The sequence below is a fragment of the Daktulosphaira vitifoliae genome, unplaced genomic scaffold, assembly GCF_025091365.1.
Source record: "Daktulosphaira vitifoliae isolate Bord-2020 unplaced genomic scaffold, ASM2509136v1 Scaffold_4, whole genome shotgun sequence".
In the NCBI taxonomy this organism is placed as follows: domain Eukaryota; kingdom Metazoa; phylum Arthropoda; class Insecta; order Hemiptera; family Phylloxeridae; genus Daktulosphaira; species Daktulosphaira vitifoliae.
Window position 1 is genome coordinate 33,952,200 of NW_026099575.1, and position 10,754 is coordinate 33,962,953.

Genomic DNA, 10,754 nt, shown 5'->3' on the forward strand with positions numbered 1-10,754 from the left:
AAACATAATATATTTTTTAGTAAATTTTAAGTATTGCATTAAAAAATTTAATTGTTAAATTAAATATATTTTATTGATTTGTAGAATTAAAATACAAATTAAAATTGATATGAATTAATTTATTTCTAAAATTGAAATGGGACACGGTTAAATAAAAACATTGAATAAATGTATACAAATTTCTTAGAAAATACTTGTTTTATTTTCTATAGAAACATAAACATAATTTTTTCTTTAACTTCTTAAAAATGTTTGATACACAAAAGTTTAAATACTCCGAATAATAAGCACCTTTAAACCATCGGAAAAAAGTGGCAATAAAGGGCGTACTTAAATATCAATGTTTCTATAAATGTAAACGTTATTTTTTAACATTAAATTACTTGGAAAAATTAATATTATGCTGTTAAATAAAATACTAGTGTTTATTCAAGTTGTCAAAATAGAACATTTTAATTTATTAATAGTTCCTTAATATATATCTAATCTAATTTTTTTTATTTCGTTATAATTTTGTTTTATTTAAATTTTTGAAATAAGAATTTTTTTTTATTATAAATCATAAAAAAATGATTCAGAACTATTAAATAATGATTAATATACAATGTAATTCATTAAGAATTTTACTTCCATTTTTTTGTCAAATGATATTTTTTATTGTGTATAGATTAAAATTTGATTCATTTCCACGAACCATCACTGATATCAAGTTTATTATTAAGAGTAAATTTTAGAGATAACTTTCGAAAATTAAATAACAATCAATATTTATTCGTGGATATATTATAAATTATAAAAACACCGACTACTTATACTTGAAAAATTCATTTACACATAAAAATGTTGATAATTAGAATAAATATTTACATCCCTTAATTATTGAGAATTGAAGTGTATATAAATTGTATGAATTAGATTTATTAATAGTTTTTTATATATTAGATAACGATTTAAGAAAGTATTCCCAAGGTATTCAACTTTCAAAGAAAGGTACTCCCAAAATCTACTCTTAGAAATAAATTTTTCTTACAATAAAATAGATATTCACTAAGGTTCATGATAAATCAAATTTTATTTTATACAATTTTATAGAAAGTCATTATTTAACGAAATAGAGGGTAGTATACTTAAAATATTATTCACAGTATAATACTGTTGAAATTATAGTTTGGAAAACTGTGGACAAATTTATAAGACTCAAAGAATAATATCATTTTGATTTTTTAGAATTGATAGAAATCAATATCATTTTTTTATTTGATTTATTATGTTATTTTTTATTGGAAACGTATAAAGATTTAATACAGGCTTTGTTATATATTACAAAAACATATTTTTCAGAGATGGAAAAATCAAAATATATTCTTTTAGAATCGCCATATGTACGTTATATTCCATTCCATTTTTTAAATATTTTTTTCATGTACATTGTATTTCAATGACTTCGTTCAATGTTCGCATTGATTACATCAATGTGATTTTATATAAGGCCTACAGTAATTAAAGAATAATTATTTTCTGTCGTCTAAATGTGAAAAAACAACCAAGGGCTTAAGTTTCTTGAATATTTTTAGTTTAAACCAAAAAAATTCTTAATTAGCGTAAACCATAATTTAAATAATTTAATTAAATTTAATAAGAGACGTATGATTTCTAATAATAACCCTTCCGAGTCAATATCACTTAATTCTGTACAGGCTTCCCTTAACTTAGATTCCCTTGTTAATAGGCGAAAATATACAGACGTCTGCTTTCTTTCTAAATTAGTAAATGGTGCTATAATCTGTCCAGAACTATTACAATCCATAAACTTTCACGTTCCAAAATTTAATTCACGTTCTTGTCCTACATTTGAAATCCCTTTTCATCGAACATCTTACGGTTTTAATAACCCTGTTGATCGAATAGCCAGAGAGTGCAATAAATTAAAATTTGATTTGTTTATTATGAATGATTTGTATTCCTTAAAACACTGATTTTAGTAGCCTGATGCATATCATTAAATCACCTTTCTTTTTTTGTAAATTTATTTTAATATTATGTACTTAATTAATTATAATTGTAACATACTTGTATCTTATTTTAACAATGTTTATTGTCACTGTACTTGAGCCCACCTGGGCGTTTACACCAAATAAATAAATAAATAAATAAATTGATCAATTTAAAATAAAAAATCAATTATACTCTATGTCTATATTTTTATATACATGTATTGGAAGTTTTTGTCACAAATAATGTAAAAAAGAATATTATATTTTTGTACAAATCTTAGGTACATTATGTCAAAATTGCACTACTTGTGTGTAATATTAAAGTGTATATTAAAATTATTACACTAATATATGGGAATTTTTGGATCATTTCTTATATTGTAGATATTGATTAATTTTTAAACATAAACTTAAACTTTAAATACAAAGTTTTAACAGTTAATAAACCTTTAGGGTAACATTAAAAATTATAAAACAAATTGACGTCCATAAAGTCATGTGCAGTATATAATTTTAAAATCATATTCATTTATTTAATATACGAATGATATAATTGATATTCATACATGAAATATCTTTTCAAATTTGACAAATTTAACTTCTAGTAATATAATGGCAAAACTTAATCTGCGTAAGTGACCACAGTATTTTTATGAAATAAATGTTGTCAACGTGATTTTTAACACTATACAATTTATAAATAAGCATAGTGTGTGATTTGTTTGTATAATCATAATAATTGTGATTAACACATTCTTAAGTATTCCTAAATTAATTATTAATGTTAAAAAATTATGTCAATACTCCTATTGATTTGTCAAGAAAACAATAGTTGAATTTTATCATCACAAATATTTTGACAAACACTTATTATTTTCAAATTATTTTTTGCTAAAAACCATAAAAATTCTAGTGTTTTTCAAAATTAATTACAAAAATATAAACTGAAATTTTAACTACTTGAAAAATTCAACTAATAATTTTTTTTAAAAAGTTGTATATGTTAACTCATATATGTTTTTTATATTTTGATTGTTGTTAATCAAATGTATGGCTTCAATAAATATTAAACAGTAAAGGTAAAATATTAAGGGGAAAGTTTTGAGTGTATAAATGTGTTAAACATTTGGTTTTTGAAGTTTTGTGGACGCTCTCGCGTTTGTTTAGTCCATTTTTTTAGCATTACAGCCGGCAGTATATATGATTAGGAAACACTGAGAATGTAGGGGAGGCGGAGATCATGACGGGAGTCCAGAGCAAATACATGTGTTCTTTACACAAACACACCATATAATTCCACCTATGACGTCCGGGTGGCACATGTGTGTTTTACGGTGACTTGTGTGAAGAGCAATGCTATGCAAATGTGTTGTATGAGGACACTGTACTCAACAGACTTTTTGTTACAATTTTTATTGTTTAAGTGCATTGTTTTTTCGTCTACTACATACTGGTTACTTAATAGAAAAAAATATCGACCACGTAAATTAATGCATAAAAATTACATAGACTAATTAAGTTTAGAAAAATCTTGAATTTATAAATATTTCTATAGCGGGAAAAGTAATAGGAACTTTATAGTACCTATATATTATCTGGGCTATATGTTAAATGGTCTACTGACTTTTAATAAACTCAATGTATTTTGGTGATCATAAAAAAATTTATCTCACACACGTGTACACAAATGCATTAATAGAGTGAAACTTGGATTTTTCTACATAGAATACGCATACACGCACCAACTCCTACACATAATAGTGTTATGCATGTATTGTTATTGATAATTTATTGAATAGTATGTCCTATATACTATTAATATACATACATCATTATAGACATAGTTGACCTACGATCTGTAAACCTCAAAGAATAGCTCGTTGCTAATATTTTTTTGCGTGGTACATGTTTGGGTCAAACGTGTAAAGTTCATCTATTTAACTTTTAGCCACTAAATAGACTCTTTCTATTCACCTAAGGTTAATACCTTGAAAAATATTAGTGCATTTTCTTTATAGATTAGTAAAAGAAAAATATATAAATAATTACAAAAATTTGCGGCACTTTTTTTATTAATATTTTCAAAGGCTTTTTTTTTATTGAATAGTATTATTAACAGAGAAAAAATTTGTTTATGAATATTTTTAATTGTAATTATAGTAATATAAACTCAAAAACTTTTATTAGGATTGTTTTTCACTGAAGTTAACTCTAATAGCTGATGGACTAATTTTATAGTCCAAAAGTGATAAATTAAAACGTATTATTGATGTTTAAGTCATTATATTATTTTACAAAATAAAAAGTCTAAGAAATTTTTTGTAATGATGTTTAATTTCTAGTATAGTTCTTAAAAAAAAAAATATTGAGTAGCTAGCTGCAAACAAAAACAATATTTAAATCAGCTCAACAGTTGAGTAAATAGAATAAAAAGCGTTATACTGAAATAATACAACAGTTTGTAACTTCGTAAAATTTTACCGTGCGTCTTTTTACTTATTACCATTTTAGTAGCATAATTTATATTTGCATAAAAATCAATAAAGTAAATTAAAATTTTTAGTAGATTATTATAAAAAATATGTTATTTTGCTCCTTTTGATAAGTTACTATTATTGATTTACACATTCTGCTTCTTAGGTAGTGAATCATGTTATATGTTGATGATCATTTTTGTAGACATTCGTGTTACTTAATGTAACATTCAAATATATTATTTTATTCAATTACTTTTTAAATATATTTATTTGCATGTTATTTTACAAATATTTGAAAACTTATCGTAAATTTTTAATATGTATAGGACATCAATGTCAGGTCCACAATATTATTCAAATTTGATTTTTTTAAACATTTAAAAGAAAGTAGTACTATATTTTTCCATTGTCGAGTCAGAAATTATTTTTAGTTTTGGATTATTCTTAAAAAAAATAAATGTTCATGTTAAAAACGCTATGAATTATACTATTTTTTAACAAGATAAAACTATTGTGTACACATAATTTATGTAGCCATATGCATATAAATCATAAGTGTGCTATTCCCATATAATCTATAAATCGCCTAGATCATCATACAGTACAAAAACCACATTTTTTAAATATTTTCCAAACGTATTCATCGTTGGCCTAAATGTACAAACCGATCGCTTGGGTTCTTTGTTAAAATATAAAAAACACGTATTTGGAATTTTTTTTTAAACTTTTGCTGTTTTATTTCTCTGTAAAATATAAATACACCATGTAATGTTATTGATTTGTAAATGAGGTCGAGTCTAGAGTCAATTTCAATTGAGTAGGTAGATAATAGTTTTCCATATTTTTAAGCTATAGAATTTCATTAATTGTTAATAGTAGAACAAATTTCTACTGAGCTATTTATAATGTTGAAACGGCACCATAGCAATGTTTCATTTAGTTCATATGATATTAGTTATAGTCAGTAAAAAAAATCTTATAACGATATTGAGCTTATAAAAATTGCATTACAAAGGTCCATTTGATCTTTTAATAACTGATTTGTTATTTTAAAACTACAAAAAATTAAATAAAAATTGTTTACTGCGCTTAAAAACAATGTAATCTTACGCGCCCTTTACACCTTGAAATTTACCTGCATGAATGTGTATTTGTTGCCAGACCACTACATTATTAAGGAACGCCAAGAATGAGTCTCGTGGTAGTTTTATTAAATATTGTATTACATTTTATGTACAGTACTACTGTGCTGCCATCTTTCGAAATAATTTATCATCAAAAAACGAGTGATCTAGCGGATAAATGTCTAAATACACTTTTTATATAATGTGACAATAAATGAAATTTTTATAATTACATAAAATTATTATACTCAAATAGACATTTATTAAAAAATAATACACGATCATTTCTTTATTAATTTTTTTTTGTAAAAAAACAAAAGAAAATGAAAAATATTTAAATTTATTATATCGAAAATTATTAATAAACAAAATACTATAAAAAAGATAATTATAAAACTATAATGCTTTAGAAAATATTTAAACAAATTCAGAAATTATTTACTCAATATTAAGGTAAATCTAGATTTTCAAGTTTTTTCAAAAACGAATTTAGATAGTAGTCACAATTCAAAAAGTTATCTAAATTTAAAGTTATTAGAAAATGTTGTACAACAAAATGTTTATAATGAATTATCTTAAACATTTTGTATGTTAAACTACACCATTAAAAAAAAAATTGTAATGAATAAAATATTCAATGTGTTACAGCTATTTTTCTAAAATTTCGCCTACTACGCTTCCTTTTGATTCTGTTATATAATATGACATAATTAACATTGTTAATTTATAATTTTGAAGTTTTTGAAAGTTTAAAACAATTGTCGAGAAACCTTAACTAAAAGGTTATGTTAATCTATTTTAAAGGGAATTGAAGATATTGTTCTTGCTTTCTTCGTAAATTTATGTTTATTGACTGAATTTGTCTTTATCTTAGTATTACAGCAAGTATTGCTCTCTTCGTTTATTAATTTTGCTATATAAGTAAAATAAATCAATTTAATTATTTTTAAATAAAATCATTTTTTTTTTGTATTTTTCAAAGTAATGAGTGTAATCATTTATATATCAATATCATCATAATTCATATTTTCCTAGTATTTTGACTCATTTGAGTGATTTCTATAACGTTAGTTAAATTTCCTGGATTAATCTAGAATTAAAACTAAAAATGCAAGACATGAGACCAATTAAAATAATTTATTTTATAATTGTATACGTTCATATAGATACTTAAGTAGTATTTTTAATAATGAGTGTCTTCACAATGGTATTTTTGTAAGTTAATATTATTACTGTTACTATATTATAGAGAATATTTTTCACTTAATATGGGACATATCCCTAAACATTTATACAATTATTGTTTTGGTAAAGTAAACACGACAAACCTATAACTGCAAGATGTATGTTATCATTATTGTTCAATCAAAATTATTTTTGAAAGAATCTCAGTTTACACTGTTATATTTTATCAATAGTTTTATTGTGCTGTCTAATGATCGAAGAAACTCCTCGTAGTCAGATGTAATTACAGTAGGGTTGATTTAAGTAAAAATACCTCAAAATAATACATCGTGTCTTTACTATTAACTTGGTGGACCAAACACTTGATTGACTTTACAAATAGATTATTATGAAGTATAATTTGATAGACATATTGTATTTTATTCAAAATCTAGTTTCAGTATTTGAACTATAATTTCTTAACTGTAGAGTAATTTACTTTACTTTTTGCTTGAAGTTAGTTGAAGTTTAATTGTTTATAAATAATGAAATTGATACTGTAACGATTTGATCACAGGACAACTATCTGATCAGATAAAAAAAAAAACAAAATTAATACCTTACAAGTATCGATTTTTTTCCAAATAGGTATAATATAGATAAATATATTATATATACAGTTGAAATTTATCAAAATTCCAAAACAAATTATTTATAGAAAAAAACGGTTTCATAATACTTTTCATGTACGACTGTTATTAAAACTAGTAAAATATTTTTATTATTAAAGGTTAGTAAAAATATTATTTGTTTATTTTTCTTTTTAATTTTTTTAAAATTAAATAAGTTGATAAAGTTTTGTGTAAACTATAATGAACAAAAATCATGCTGTGATTTAATTCTAAGCAATGGAAGTGAAAAATAAAGTGTTCTGGAAATTTCACAAAAAGAATCGACTACAATATCTATTAAAAATAAAAAGGGCAAGTCATCATTTCACCGAAATGTCAAATTTTGAATATACTAAATGTAATTTCTTCACGAGTTAAAAGTAATTATTAATCTATAGCAATATTAAAATCATTTTGAATTTCCACACCTACAATAATCATTTTTCTTGGAATTATTATTCAAAGATGTATTTAAGTTTATTATTATTAAAATGAAAATTTTTGTTCTGTTAAATAATACCAAACGTGCTATTTATCAATGTTAATAATAAAGATGTCTTCGTTAAATTAAAACTAATATTAAGACTATTCATATTATTATTTTTCAAACTTAATTAAATTTGTCTAATTTTAGATATGTCATTGTCTCATATAACATAATATTTGATGAAAGAAAATCTGATATCATAAAGCGAGTTGTATACATCATACAAAATATTTTACGTATTCCAATCATCAAAATATTATTGAGTTTTATAGTACTTTTATAAATTCTTAAATAGAAAAATTATTTTATAGTTATGGCTAATGCTTATAATGAAAACATAGATACCTAGTCGGAACAATGAACTCAAATAGTTAACCTGACTATAATTTCAGTTGGAGTTACTAAATAAATTTCAACTAAAAATGTTCATTGTTCATAGTTCTTCCAACTATATAATTGACATTAAATTATTGTATTGATAAAAATTTCAGCTGGTTCTACTATAACTATTTTTTCCCGTACGATTCACCATATAAAACATGCATTTGATTATGCTAATTACTAACAGTGGATTAACCCATTATTGTAATTGTAATTACTAGACTCATTAGTATTGTAGTACGACGTCGAGTTTAATCTTTTAATTTTTTGCAACAATTCTACAAAGTATGATACTTTTGAAGTGAAGATATAATGCAAAGGAAGAAAGCGAGTTGTTATATTTAATGTAATAAGCCTTTAACGGCGTTTATGCATAGCAAACAACAATATCGGTCGTTAAACTATTGTCGTCAACAAATTTGGCCAAATGTGACCGTTTGGTTGGATCATTATTTTCATGGNCATAGCGAACAACAATATCGGTCGTTAAACTATTGTCGTCAACAAATTTGGCCAAATGTGACCGTTTGGTTGGATCATTATTTTCATGGCTAACCTTCTGTTCCGTCTTCAATTTAGGGTCGACGTTGTTGGTGGCATAGTCATAGGCGTAATTAGCAAATCTTCCCTTGTGTTCGCGTTTATTTATTATACATATATTTCTGTAAGGACAGCCTTTGGACTAGTTATCTACCATGTTTCAAGACGTCCCTCGGGTCGATTACAATTTAATGCCACGGTAATTGAATAATCGTTTATACTCGAATTAATTCTAAACGGCGGTACGGTCGGACAAAAGCACCTATTCATATCCTTGTGCAATGTTTAATCTGCCCCATCTTGATGAAGCATTTTTTTGAAAAATAAAAATATGGCTTTCATTTATTTCTATTGAATAAAACCATGGTCAATAAGCTTCAATAAATAAATGATACAGCTCAAGTAACTTGATTTTTTTTTTAAAACAAATTTTTAATTTGTAAAATATATTTTTTATGCTCTAGTTTTAATGAAATTAATAGTTCTACAGACCAGATAAATACAATTTATTGAAATTTCCTCCATAATAAATAACTTGTTTATCTTTTATCGTTTTCATAACAAACGAATGAAAAATATCTTACCTACAACGCAACAATCTAACTATCATCAACTGAGTTGATGCTTCACGTGTAGCCACGTGTAGTATTTCTACATCATAGCAAAATTCTGTTTTTATTATGTAAATATATTTATGTTTTTATTTATACCATCGGTTAATGCAGCCGATAAGGCGTGTTTTCAAGTCTTTAGCAGTTCTATTATTTGCGAAATGTCCTAGAGCTGTTTTAAACTATTTTATTCCATTTCATTTTAAATAATGTTTAATATTGGGTGATGTCAATCGATAACCATTATCTGTGAATAGTATTCCTCACATACTTAACATTTTCTCAACTCTTATTTATTATTATTTTATTAATGTTATTTATAATTTTAATTTTTAACCACTAAGCATATGAATCTAAAATTATTAAAAAATATTTATTATGAAATAGACCAAAAAAAAAAAAACATTATGAAATCTTTCTCAATTATTTCAATGGGCTTGTTCTTAATCTGACATAACTCTTCAAAAGTTTTGTCTTTTAGAAGTTCTGGTGTACTACTAATATATAAATCCCTCAGAATTTTATACATACCCTGTCCAATACAGCTGATGAACGCCGTTTTTCTTAAGTCATATTTAAGTTTTAGTTTGTTCACTTCTATAAACTGCTTTAGCTGCTTTTAGTAGATTTTCTAGTTTTCGCCATTTACACATTACCTTAAAGAGCCTAAGTATGCCGTCAAGTATATTTTTTTGTACAATAATTCTTCAAATAATAATAATTAATATCAAAAATAATTAAATTTAAGTATATTTTATTAATCGTAGTATTTTTTTAAACATATAGTTAACTTATAGTAAATAAAATGTGTATTTATTGTATTTTAAGTTGCAGTTATTATCTCTTTTCACTTAGAGAAACAGTCGGTTTCTATTAGAGGTAAGTACTTGAAAGTACTGTAACCACATTGGCATTTCCAGCCAAATATATCTAAGTCGTCAGTGATTTAATGTTGGAAATAATTTTGAATATTTTAAGAAAATGATTTACTTAAATGAGTATTTACCAAAAATTTTTGGAGAATCGTTATTCAAGTGCAAAAAATAACATAAAATGTATTACATATTTGAGTTTCTAAAATGTGTTAAAAATGTGTCGTGTTGAATTATTACGACTGTGTAATATCATTAAATTAGATTTATATTTATATAAATTATAATATATTATTATTTATATATAAATAATATTTATATGTGTATACAATACATAAGTATCACTTAACTGACGTTTAAAAAATAAAAAAATATTTTTATTGATTAAGAAATTTCATATGACAAACTTCAGGGGAATGTCAAGTTTCTAACT